Source organism: Takifugu flavidus, unplaced genomic scaffold (genome assembly GCF_003711565.1).
Source record: "Takifugu flavidus isolate HTHZ2018 unplaced genomic scaffold, ASM371156v2 ctg389, whole genome shotgun sequence".
Lineage (NCBI taxonomy): Eukaryota > Metazoa > Chordata > Actinopteri > Tetraodontiformes > Tetraodontidae > Takifugu > Takifugu flavidus.
Window position 1 is genome coordinate 1 of NW_026622010.1, and position 13,996 is coordinate 13,996.

General features: G+C 39.3%; 2 long non-coding RNA genes and 1 pseudogene across 2 annotated transcripts; 2 read left to right on the forward strand and 1 right to left on the reverse strand.

The window, feature by feature from the left end:
* The first annotated feature begins 351 nt into the window (after window positions 1–351).
* LOC130520461 (interferon-induced protein 44-like) lies at window positions 352–6,474 on the forward strand (annotated as a pseudogene).
* A 2,730-nt stretch (window positions 6,475–9,204) lies between these two features.
* On the reverse strand, window positions 9,205–10,037 carry LOC130520463 (uncharacterized). The gene is made up of 2 exons (XR_008948852.1): window positions 9,711–10,037; window positions 9,205–9,636 (listed from the first exon to the last, which is right to left on the reverse strand). It is a non-coding gene; the product is annotated as an uncharacterized LOC130520463 (long non-coding RNA).
* A 1,870-nt stretch (window positions 10,038–11,907) lies between these two features.
* Window positions 11,908–12,700, forward strand: LOC130520462 (uncharacterized). The gene is made up of 3 exons (XR_008948851.1): window positions 11,908–11,947; window positions 12,037–12,198; window positions 12,500–12,700. It is a non-coding gene; the product is annotated as an uncharacterized LOC130520462 (long non-coding RNA).
* Window positions 12,701–13,996: the final 1,296 nt, after the last annotated feature.

Here is a 13,996-nt window from a genome sequence, read left to right on the forward strand (position 1 = left end):
TTATTTGTTTTAAATGTTCTCCTTTGTGACTTTCAATGTTAATGTTCTATTTATTGAGTTCTGGTCGTTAATGTGTTTAATTACTGTTTTAATTATTGTTTGCACCTGGACACCATAAGCGAAGTTATGTGTGTCATTGAAGACTTCCCTTTGTTCGTGTGTTTTCTGGGTGTGTTTAATAAAGTGGCTCTTTCTGCAATTGAATAGCAGAATAAGCTGGCAGAAGTCTGTGTCTGAGTTCTTCCGCAACCTAGAACCCGAGCTCACACAATATTGTCTTGAACTTGCAAAAAAAAACAAAACTTCCTGCCTTAAAAAATTCTGAAAAGGAATCAAAAGTGAAAGCAAAATTTCACCGAGTTGTACCGTTAAAATCGTTGTGTGGATCAGTCGCCCTTTACAAAGGAATAAAGGTAAGGGCTCTAGTTTTTCTTTTTAGACAACGTGTATGGACAAACAAGTTCAAGACCAACGTCACCAAAATGTTGATCTAATCTCTTCCAACTTTTTTTCAAAAATTATAACTGGGTTACCAAAAAACGGTTTATCACTATCCGAATAAATGGTTCGCTAAAAATCGGTCTTTTGATATAATTTGTTTTTTCATCTTTGGTGCAGAGATCAGCGCGGTATTCGCCCAGCGAGTCTCGCTCGAATACGTCGCTGAAGGCATCGTCAGCGACTTCAAAAGCTGATGTCGGGACGTAAATTGAATTTAACAAACACGAGGAAAAGCACAAGCTGGAAAAAACAAAAACCAACACAACATCAAAACTTCGTGCTCCTGGTTCTCCGCGAACACCGAGTCCAAATTCTCCAAGACGGCCACGACCAGCGGCATCAATTCCTTCACCACGTCCTCGTCGTATTTCCCAATAAGCCTCTCGAACTCGCGGTAGATGGAGTTAGCCAGGCCCGATACCCGCTCGGACATCATCGCTGCTGTCCCAGGGTCGTCCTGGTACACAACCCCATCTTCCAGCTCCATTTTAGTGCTCTGCCTTTCACTATACGGGGCCTGTGTGAGCTATTCTTCGTTAGGTCGCCACAGAGGACGCCGTTATACACTTAACTAAAGGGAGCGTTTCGCTAAATAAACAAAGACATTGAGGAGGTTGTAGGAATGGACCGCTACGCTGGAAGAAAGGCGACGTGGATGTCTTCCTGCTTTTCCCTCACTTGCTTTATGCTGCGTTCATATGCTTTTAAAAAGCTCCGACTTTTTCGCTTCGGTGAGGGTCCAAATGAATCGGCGAAGTCGCGTTCCTGAACCAGATAGTTTATTTTGTGTATCTTTGAATTTCTTTACTCATCTAAAAAACAGAACACCTTTGCTGGTTTATTGGGTGTAATGGAGACGCTACCAGAAATCCTATAGCAAGTCCTTTCACCTTTGTAATACACTCAAGCAACGTCTTGACATTGAGAAACGAAACAAATAAAGTAGGCTGCGAGGGTTTGTTTTAAACTGAAAGATGATTGCATGTTTCAAACCCTCTAGGTTACAGCGGATAAATCTTCAGCCGCATCGTATTCCCTAAAATCTTGTAAACCAATCCGATACACATGAAGGCACCATGACGACAGCTGAGCTGGTGAGCGTATCACGTGACCACGTCGTGTTTATGACAACAACTGAGCTCGTATCACGCAATTTTAGTTTTTCACTTGATCTAAGACATAATCAATAAAATTCTAACAATCCAACACTTAAAACATGAATCTTCAATGAGTCTATATTTGAATTTGACATTTGCATTTAAGTTAATTAAATCCACCTGTGATAAGAGCCCGGATCAAATCCTGCACTATCCTACACAGCTGCATCCTCGCTGTCCACTGAGGATCCTGAACACTGAACTGAAGACTGTCACGCTCGCCTTTGTTTTGCAAGTTTCCATATCGTGAACAATGGCCGAAGTCCTTCCATATTAGTCCTCGTTTCCCTTTTAACATAGGGTTTGGAGTTTTATTCCTTCATGACAGTACCTCAACCAGTTTTAACTAAGACTCAAATATTCTATCTCGCTTTGGGCTAAACCAGCCCTTCTCAAATAGTGGGCGCGCCCCCCTGGGGCGATGCCAGGGGGGGGGCGCGTGTGACCCTGGGGAACATGTTTTTTGTTTTTTTTACTCGCTGACACCCACACTTGATTTGTAAAAATTCAGATTAAGCCTTTCTGTTAACCCAAGGTAGTTTTCTCTGTCAACTGGACTGGGTTTCTTCTCTTGAAGACGTTTCACCTTCTATCCAGAAGGCTTCTTCAGTTCTGAAATCGCTCTCTCCCCAGCGATTTCAGAACTGAAGAAGCCGTCTGGATAGAAGGTGAAACGTCTTCAAGAGAAGAAACCCAGTCCAGTTGACAGAGAAACTACCTTGGATACAATGACCTGGATGACTGAGAATTTACACAGACACCTTCTGTTAAGTTCTCAGGAATAAAAATTCACCAGCTGCCACTAAGGTGAATAACTTGGTTTCTTCTTTTAAGAGCCTTGTCACAACTGAAAGTGAAAGTTATTTACTGTCTGCTCCAGTTTCTCTTTGAGTTGCACTTTACTTTAATAGCTCAGATCAACCTGTCTTTATCGTTCTTTGTGTTGTTGCACTGTAAATTTCCCCGTGTGGGACAATAAAGGATCTGAATCTGAATCTGAATCTAAAAAGAAAAAGAAAATACGAGGCAATTAATTGCAACCTTTCTGTATTTTATCATAGACAATTCATTACTCAGAAATGTGATGTTTAATAGGGGTAATAAGTATGCAAGTCTGATCCTCCTCTCCGCATTCATAAGTAAACAGCTTCCGAAGTTTGGCATTTATTGCCAAATATCATATTGTAGCAAAAGAGCAGAGCCTGTGCACCAGAACCAGGTGGTGGAGCCTTTCTTTACACCCCGCTTGTCGTGCCTCAACCAATGTTTTATTCAACAAACAACTGTAGCTCACATTGCTAAAGATGTTAATATTGGCGCTAATAGAAAGACGTCAGGCATGACTGATCCTTGGGGGCCGCACCTCAAAATGTACAGGACATAAAAGGATCTGCTGCCAACATCCAGGTGTCAGATGCCAATGTTACACTTGGGCGGAACCCAGAATACAGACGGGGCTTGGGAAATCTCAAATTGAAAGGTTTATTAACAATATTTACAGAGGGCAAGTGATACCCAAACGCGCCACGGTGAATCGTGCGGAGAACCCAACACGGAACGTTGCTTGTCGGTTTTTGAGTTTGAGACCTCGGAAGGAGAAAAGACACCAGGTTCATCCAAACAGGAATAGGGAAGTTGCAAAGTCTATGAACTCTCAGTTACCGACAGCACGATCTGACACTGATCTACTGGTGTTGGACGCTTAGACTTCCAATCAAACTGATCAGCCGAAGTTGAGGCAGCAGCCAGCATCAGCTGGGAAACAGGACTGCCACGCCGCCTGGTGGAAACAAACAGCAACTGCAAAACAGACATAAAAAACTGGATCATGACAACCAAATCACTATTAAAGGAACAAAATTGTTTTTGAAAAAATGTGAAAATTTCCATGATGTCTTCGTCAAATTTCTGTTTTACCAACAATTTAAAGAGATGTTAATTTACAATACTTAACATTCAATTGTGATTTTTGATGTAACTTCTCCACAGCTTTGAAGGTCTTTGACACATTCTGTATTTATATTTTTTTATACGTTTTCAACTTAATTAGCTGATCAGTAACACATTTGTACTGTAGAATTTTGCTTGAAGAGCAGATAATTAGTGCATGTCTCTTCCACCACTTTAGTGAATTCATACATTCTCCCACTTTACAGGGGCACTGATGGGGAGCAGTAAGTCCAATTCAATTTTTGTAAAATGAGCAATTGAACAATAAATGGATGGTATTTAATGTTTAGCAAAACAATATTGAAAATAAAACCAGAAAAACTGGACACAATATTTAACCCAAAACCTTCAAACACAAATTTGCTGGTTGTCTGACATTTGTCCCAATTTGATTAACGTATTTTATCTTTTTAGAAATTTCTAAGCCATGGAGGGAAATGCCAGCGTGAGTAACAAATCTGAGTGTTGATGCAGTTTCTCAGTTAAACTGACTGTTTTTAAGAAGCTCAATAAAAATTTGTATCAAATGCAGGAACAACAGAGGAAATCTGGACTATGTGAAAACTTACCAACCCAGAAACGCTGACGTCCAACATCTCAGAGTTTTGCTGCATGGACCAGTTGGTGCTGGAAAGTCCGGTTTCATCAACTCTGTTGAAACTGTTTTACAAGGTGAAATCACTGGCCGAGCTCTCGCAGACGGAAATCTGTTGAAGGCAGCTTCACCAAGAAAGTAAGAAGATTAAAGAATGACTTGAACTAACTTTAACAATCTAACAGAATTTTTACAAAACACTGAATCTCTTTCACCCCAAAATGCTGAATATTTCCATGTTTTGTTTACAATGGAGTTTAAATTTAAAAACATGTTCATATGTGTGTCAGGATGATAGTCAGTAATATAACGTGTATAATGAAAAATATGGGGCAACACTCAACACTGAACAACTGAGACGTGGTCTAAAATTTTCATCTGTAAACAATGAATATTAATCTTTTTGTGTGTCTCTGACTTTTGTGCTTGTGTTCTGATGCATAACCAAAGGTAAGATCATCAAAAGGGAGATTTCAATATGAGAATTAAGATAAAGATACAATCAAAATGGAAATGTTAAAGGATTTGCTGTCCAAAATTCCAGGAAATGGAGTCCAACTAGAACACAGGAGACAATTAGACCCAGAAGGAGAGATGAGAAACAGACAAACAGGAGAAGAGACAAAACAACAAAGACACACAGACAGAATCTCAGAGTTTGTGTGTTCATGTTTGATATAATAGCAACGTTAACTGGAGATTCTTTTTTACAGTACAAAAACTACAGATTCACTCGACAGTCTGATCCAAACAGCCATTATTGCGTCTCTTTTAATGACATCGTCGGCCTTGAGGAAGGTAGAGGAGTTCATGTTGATGACATCATCCTTGCCCTAAAAGGACACGTGAGAGATGGTTATGAGGTACAATCACCTCATATTTGATATCAGTCATCTTTCATATATCAGTTGTATTTACATCACTGAAACTCACCAAAGTGCATCAGGTACATTTTGTAGTGAACTACTGCACGACTTTTAGGTTCTCTTCATCCTTCTGTGCTCAACAATAACAGAACATTCAAATGTTTTCCTGGTCACACAGCATTGTTTATGAGAAGAAAAGAAGTAATTGTGTTATTTTCCAGTTCAATCCATCATCTCCTCTGAAAGAAGGTGATGAAGGTTACAACCCCTCCCCCACTCTGCAAGACCGAGTCCACGTCCTGGTTTCTGTCATTCCTGCTGATGGTGCAGTTATGTTAAGTGATGTTATGGTGAAGAAGATGAGAAAGATCAGAAGAGCTGCAAGTGACATGGGTGAGTCTCAGTGTGGTGTTCATTTCAGATTTCCTTTTTACCAGAGGAAATGTGATCATTCATGACCTCAGTAATGACCCTGACTGGTCTGACACCTGTAAATCCATGTTGGCTATTCAGAGCTAGAAATGCTCTGGATTAATAATCCACAGACTCAGTGTTGAACAACACACTTCAGGCCCATATAGAGATTCTGTCTTAGCCTGTAATGTGGTTTGTACTGATGGATCAGCCTTTAATAGAATGTTGTGATTGTGTTTTAGTAGCTCTCCCTGGTGGACAATATTATCCTCAGCTCGGTTAGGCCAGCTGTCTCTGTTCTGTTTCCTGGTGGGTTCTGAGTCCAAACAAGTTCAGGTTCTGATTCAGTTTGTGTGTTTTGTTCAGGAATCCCACAGCTGGCCATTATCACTAAAGGTGACAAAGCCTGTTCAACTGTGAAAGACAATGTGGAAAATCTTTACAAGAGCAAATACCTGAAGAAAAAGGTGATTTAATTGATGATTTCTGGACAATCTTTGGTTGTTTATGATGTTAGATGACATGTTTGAAATGTAATATTTGTACTTCAGGCTGATGAATTGTGTGTCACCGTGGGGATTCCACTCAACTGCATCTTTCTGGTGAAGAACTATGATACAGTAACCAACATCAAAGATAATGTTGATGCACCAATTCTCTGTGCACTGAGACAGATCATCAGCTTTGGAGAAAGTTCCTCAATGACCAACAAAATAACATGTAACATCATTTAAACTAATCAAAACCCTGACATTAATATTTTTATGGTACAATTATTGCAAAGTCACATTGCATAAATAAAAAGAACATTATGAAGTGATTGAAATGAAGGCTAAAAATCTTTTTGCAATAACGTATTATCTAAGAAACAATATATGCAATTAACAGCATGTTTAAATCTTGAGTGTACTGGATTGATTTATTTTTTTGTATCATTTGGCAATGGTAAGAAAATAAAAGCTTTTTGAGGCTCCAGGCCCTATCTTCTCCACTTTCTTCGACGTTTAATTTAGATTCCACATACAGTGTCTTTCACCAGGCTCATCCGTGCATACAAGGGGTGTTTGCAAGCATGTTTTAGAGATATTATGATGCTATCAGTTTCTCTCGATAAGCATGACCCCGAGACAAATAACGGTGGGATGGAGTAAATTCCCTTTTAAGAGGAAAATACCTTAAGCAGGTCCAGGGTCATATGAGGAGACCCTCCCGCTGATGGCTGGTTGAGAAAAGGAGGAGAAAGTAAGGTGAGAGTGACAGCAGCAGGAGAGAAGGAGATGATGTACAACAATGAACCTTGACAGTGTCAAGCCTCAAATACAGTGTTGATCCACCAACAGTCTGTTCACTGGGAAAACTGTCTCATCGATTACAAAAGTATGCAGTTTGAGTTGGACATTTACCTCCTTGTAAAGAACCTGGCTCACTCCAACAGAGACGCTTTCCAACAAGGATACCCTGGACTTCTTTTGATATTGGATATGCAGAGCACTCATAGATACCGTAATCAATCAATATAGTGACAATCAAATCAATCAAAGTCTGTTCCAATCAAAATTGTTTCTAGGTGCTTTACAGAATCCCAGGGTCTGACCCCCAACAAGCAACAGTGGCAAGGAAAAACTCCCCTTTAACAGGAAGAAACCTTGAGCAGGACCAGGCTCATATCAGGGAACCCTCCTGCTGATGGGGAGCTGGGTAGAGAGAGAGAGAAGTTCATATTCTGACTCAGTTTGTGTTTTGTTCAGGAATCCCACAGCTGGCCATTATCACTAAAGGTGACAAAGCCTGTCCAGCTGTGAAAGACAATGTGGAAAATCTTTACAAGAGCAAATACCTGAAGCAATGGATCATCATGATGTTACTGTTGCTATGACATGTTGTTTGAAGTGTAAACTATATGTTTGCACTTTAGGTTGATGGATTGTGTGTCAGGCTGGGGATTCCCTCCAACTGTGTCTTTCTGGTGAAGAACTATTCTATAGAAACCAGCAAGATGATGTTGACGCACCAATTCTCTGTGCACTGAGTCAGATCATCAGTTTTGGAGAGGACTTCATCTATGATGTGGAAATAAACATGTAAAATAATTTGAACCAATGAAAACCTGATCTTAATTGTTCTCAGAGAATGGACTGAATTAGCAATCCCACAACCTTCATCTTTGCTTTGTCTAAAATCCATTTTGGACTTGACTGTTAAGGCTAGAGAATTTCAATGTTGCCCGTTGTCCCAATTCACAAACCTGCATTCGTCCAATAATTCGTCCATACCTCTTTCCTGTATTGTGTTGCCACTTCATCGATTCTTTGGCTTGTGCTGAGACCAGTTCTTTATTCTCTATTGTTGCATCGCAATATTCTCGAGTGTGTCACTGTTGATCCGTGCGTTCTCTGAATGAAGACTCTTAAGGAGAAAAATGCCAATTTCAAAATGTATTTAGCAAATGGAATCAATTCAACATCCAAATATTACGGAGCACCGGGCCAGTTCAAAACCCTACAACCAAACTATCCCACGACCCAGTCTTTTATAGAAACAAATTGGCAAATCATTGACGCTAATCCAGTCCAATGTTGTCCCCTGATTGGATGACTCGTCTTCTGCTTCCAGTTCCATTGGATGCTGACACAGTCCTTGTTCTCTGTTGTTTTTAACCGTTTCCCCAGATAGCCAGGTCAAAGTTCACATTCTTATTGCAGATGAACTTATCAGCACCACTAAACTATGCTGTCTAGTTTTTACATGCAACCGTTGTAAATTCCCATGAAGGGAGTGTGAATATTAACATCATGCAGAAAGATATTTAGGCAACAAATGAAATATTTCAATGCAAAATATTTAGTTTTGCTCAGTTGTAAATTAATGCTCCGAAATCTTTTTGTTGTAAGCTCTTGTGCGTATGTCATTCTATGGTCAGTAACACTCTGTCCATAGTATTTTGTCTTGGGGCTAGTTTTAACGCCCGTAAGGCTAATTTCACCCAAAATATTAATAGTAAATAACAGAAAGTTATATCTTCTAAGCTGCAATTTGTTTCATCTGTCTGTGAGGGGACACATCAATGAACTCGAGCCTTTCAGGATTACCATTCTAGTACTGAACGCACTCTGATGCTGTTTTGCTTCCAAATTTAAATTTTGATTGCCAAATAAAAGATTGCAAGTTAAAGTGATTGCAGTTAGAAACTGCTACTTTCTAACGGCACCAAGTTTTTAAAAAAAGTGTTGTGGGTCTTTTTTATACTATCAATCTCTGTGTGTAGATCTACGGGGTTATTTTGTGGATTTTTTAAATACACTGAAAACGGATCCAGATGTGTGTCATTTATCACTGATTCGTGTGGCACATTCAATGTACAGCATTACATATTTTTCCAAAAAGAATGAGCGTATCTTTCTGCAAGTCTTTCATTGGAGCAAATAACAGAAAGTGAAAGAAAAGTTATCTGAAGCAATCTAAGCATCGTAATCACTGGGCGCCTCAGTCATTCTTTACAAGAGCAGAGAAGCAAAGGTAAGCTGGTCCAGTGTTTCTTTTTAGACGTTTTTGCTATAGTCTATTGCAGGGGTCACCAACCTTTTTGAAACCAAGAGCTACGTCATGGGTACCGAGTCGTGTGAAGGGCTACCGCTTGACACACTCCTCTAAAATAACAAATTGCGTGTGTGTGTGTGTGTGTGTGTGTGTATCAATAACTTAGAGTGGGTAACAGAAAAGATCAATATTCAACACTTTATTATTATTAATCTCAGAAATTGTTCAGATGATCACTCCTACTGAAAATTGCACTCCACTCACCAGCTTCGCTTCCCGCTAGTTTATTCTCAACAAGTGCAAAGGTTCCTTAATGCGCACAATACTGACCTTTGAACTAGGTCAGAGTTTAACTTCACTTTATATTTTTATTTATTTTTAAGACATTGTCATTTTAAAATCTATGTAAATGCAGGTGTGATTTTAAAAAATAGCATTAGAAAAAATTTTCTTAGACTTGGGCAGAACCCAGAATACAGACGGGGCTTGGGAAATCTCAAATTGAAACGTTTATTAACAATATTTACAGAGGGCAAGTGATACCCAAACGCGCCGCGGTGAATCGTGCGGAGAGACTCAACACGGAACGTTGCTCGTCGGTTTTTGAGTTTGAGACCTCGGAAGGAGAAAAGACACCAGGTTCATCCAAACAGGAATAGGAAGTTGCAAAGTCTATGAACTCTCAGTTACCGACAGCACGATCTGACACTGATCTACTGGTGTTGGACGCTTAGACTTCCAATCTAACTGATCAGCTGAAGTTGAGGCAGCAGCCAGCATCAGCTGGGGAAACAGGACTGCCACGCCGCCTGGTGGAAACAAACAGCAACTGCAAAACGGACATAAAAAACTGGATCATGACAACCAAATCACTATTAAAGGGAACAACAATTGTTTTTGAAAAAATGTGAAAATGTTCCATGATGTCTTCGTCAAATTTCTCTTTTACCAACAATTTAAAGAGATGTTAATTATTACAATACATTCAATTGTAATTTTTGATGTAAACTTCTCCACAGCTTTAAAGGTCGCTGACATGTTCTGTATTTATGTTTTTGTACGTTTTCAAGTTGATTAGCTGATCAGTAACACATTTATACTATATTTTGCTTGAAGAGCAGATAATTAGTGCATGTCTCTTCCACCACTTTAGTGAATTAATACATTCTCCCACTTTACAGGTGCAGTGATGGGAAACAGTAAGTCCGATTCAATTTTTGTAAAATGAGCAACTGAACAATAAATCGATGGTATTTAATGTTAGCAAAACAATATTGAAAATAAAACCAGAAAACTGGACACAATATTTAACCCAAAACCTTCAAATACAAATTTGTTGGTTGTCTGACCTTTGTCCCAATTGGGACAAAGTAAGTCTATTTCCAAATAGAAAGCCCAAAAAAGAGAATATTAACTGGATATTGCAGAATATTTTCCATGTTTTGTTTACAATGGAGTTTTAATTTTAAAAACATGTTCATATGTGTGTCAGGATGATAGTCAGTAATATAACGTGTATAATGAAAAATATGGGCAACACTCAACACTGAACAACTGAGACGTGGTCTAGAATTCTCATCTGTAAACAATGAATATTAATCTTTTTGTGTGTCTCTGACTTTTGTGCTTGTGTTCTGATGCATAACCAAAGGTAAGATCATCAAAAGGGAGATTTCGATATGAGAATTAAGATAAAGATACAATCAAAATGGAAATGTTTAAAAGGATTTGCTGTCCAAAATTTCAGGCAATGGAGTCCAACTAGAACACAGGAGACAATTAGACCCAGAAGGAGAGATGAGAAACAGACAAAACAGGAGAAGAGACAAAGCAACAAAGACACACAGACAGAATCTCAGAGTTTGTGTGTTCATGTTTGATATAATAGCAACGTTAACTAGAGATTCTTTTTTATAGTATAAAAACTACAGATTCACTCGACAGTCTGATCCAAACAGCCATTATTGCTTCTCTTTTAATGACATCGTCGGCCTTGAGGAAGGTAGAGGAGCTCATGTTGATGACATCATCCTGGCCCTAAAAGGACACGTGAGAGATGGTTATGAGGTACAATCACTTCATATTTTATGTCAGTCATCTTTCATATACCAGTTGTATTTACATCACTGAAACTCACCAAAGTGCATCAGGTACATTTTGTAGTGAACTACTGATGACATTTAGGTTCTCTTCATCCTTCTGTGCTCAACAATAACAGAACATTCAAATGTTTTCCTGGTCACACAGCATTGTTTATGAGAAGAAAAGAAGTAATTGTGTTATTTTCCAGTTCAATCCATCATCTCCTCTGAAAGAAGGTGATGAAGGTTACAACCCCTCCCCCACTCTGCAAGACCGAGTCCACGTCCTGGTTTCTGTCATTCCTGTTGATGGTGCAGTTTTAATAACTGATGTTATGGTGAAGAAGATGAGAAAGATCAGAAGAGCTGCCAGTGACATGGGTGAGTCTTATTGTGGTGTTCATTTCAGATTTCCTTTTTACCAGAGGAAATGTGAACATTCATGACCTCAGTAATGACCCTGACTGGTCTGAACCTGTAAGTCCATGTTGGCTATTCAGAGCTAGAAATGCTCTGGATTAATAATCCACAGACTCAGTGTTGAACAACACACTTCAGGCCCATATAGAGATTCTGTCTTAGCCTCTAATGTGGTTTGTACTGATGGATCAGCCTTTAATTGAATGTTGTGATTGTGTTTTAGTAGCTCCCCCTGGTGGACAATATTCTCCTCAGCTCGGTTAGGCCAGCTGTCTGCCTGTTATCCTGGTGGGTTCTGAGTCCAAACAAGTTCAGGTTCTGATTCAGTTTGTGTGTTTTGTTCAGGAATCCCACAGCTGGCCATTATCACTAAAGGTGACAAAGCCTGTGGAAAATCTTTACAAGAGCAAATACCTGAAGCAAAAGGTGATTTAATTGATGATTTCTGGACTATCTTTGTTTTTTTTTTTTATGATGTTATATGACATGTTTGAAATGTAATATTTGTACTTCAGGTTGATGAATTGTGTGTCACTGTGGGGATTCCACTCAACTGCATCTTTCTGGTGAAAAACTATTGCGTAGTACCCACATCAAAGATGATGTTGATGCACCAATTCTCTGTGCACTGAGACAGATCATCAGCGTTGGAGACAACTTTCTCAATGATGAAACACGTAAATTAATTTGAACTCATCAATACCTGAACTGTGGTCTTGTTGAAATTATTGTGAAGCATGAGTAGAAAAACAAAAACAAAATTAATAAAAAATTGAAATGAAAGTTAATCACTAGGTTTTTTTGAAACCCCTATTAATCAAAAATACATGCAATTATAATCACATCCTATATTTATATCTTCACAAATCAGTCAGCAGGTAATTTTAACACTTTAAAGTACAGAATTTAGTAAAAGAGCAGATTATCTTTGCACATGTCTCTCACCAATTTAATAATCAATAAATTCTCTCTTTACAGGAGCAATGATTGGACGAAGTCAGTCTATTTCAAATTTACCACAATGAGCAATAAAATAATAAATGGACAATATTTGATGATTATCAAAATAATGATAAAATAAATAATAAAACTGCACATCTGGTTTACCCCAAAAACTAAAAATGCATTTTTGTCTGATGTTTCAAACAGGTTTGTCTCAATGTTTGTTAACATATTTTATCTTTTTAGAAATTTCTCATATCGTTCCTCAGCCATGGAGGGAAATGCCAGCGTGAGTAACAAATCTGAGTGTTGATGCAGTTTCACAGTTAAACTGACTGTTTTAAGAAGCTCAAATAAAAATTTGTATCAAATGCAGGAACAACAGAGAAAATCTCAACTTTGTCAAACATTACGAACCTAAAAACACTGACGTCCAACATCTCAGAGTTTTGCTGCATGGACCAGTTGGTGCTGGAAAGTCCAGTTTCATCAACTCTGTTGACACTGTTTTACGACGTAAAATCACTGGCCGAGCTCTCGCAGATGGAAATCTGGTTGAAGGCAGCTTCACCACAAAGGTAAGCAGCTTTGACTGTTAAAGAATAAGTTTATTAATTTTAACAATCCAACACAGTTTCAAATGTAACTTAAATAAAACAGGAATTATCTAGAATGATTTACTACCATAATTTAATTCCTTAAATTTAATTTTATATCCATCCATCCATCCATTCTCTACCGCTTATCCGGGTCGGGTCGCGGGGTAGCAGCCTAAGGAGAGAAGCCCCCACTTCCCTCTCCCAGGCCACCTCCTCCAGCTCATCCGGAGGGATCCCCAGGCGTTCCCAGGCCAGTCGAGAGACATAGTCTCTCCAACGTGTCCTGGGTCTCCCCGGGGTCTCCTACCGGAGGGACATGCCCTGAACACCTCACCAGGGAGGCGTCCAGGGGGCATCCTGACTAGATGCCCAAGCCACCCCATCTGGCTAATTTTATATTTCAGTCAAAATTACAGTGAGGCATTCAGTCACAATTTTAATTAATTCCCAAACTCGAAACCTGAAGGATGACAGGGGAGACACCTAAACTCCTGGCATCATGAGGACATTCAAACCCCTCCAACACAAGCTGGTGATGAGGAGATTCCTTTATTAGCTAAAAACCCACAGAAGGAGTCAAGGCAATGCTACAAAGCAAAGTAGCAATCGGTGCTGTTAACTCGGAGGAATAAATATGACTAAAAGACCCAAAATGAGAGCTATTTATCTCAAAATGGGAAAAGAAAGCCTTGCTAGTTCTATTACTGTAGTCTCAACAAGGCAAATGTGGCCGCTAGGCACAACAAAAGAAGCGCACTGTCATGAGATAAGCCACCTCTGCAAAATGGATCCACTGGCTCAAATCAAGCTGCAGGAGGTCGAGCAGAGTGAAGATGGAAGAGCTGGCTTCCAACGAATCAACTGTACAAGCCAGAAAGCAGAAATGGCCCGTCAGAATTAACATAAAGTCAACAAATCACAGGCACTGGAGTGA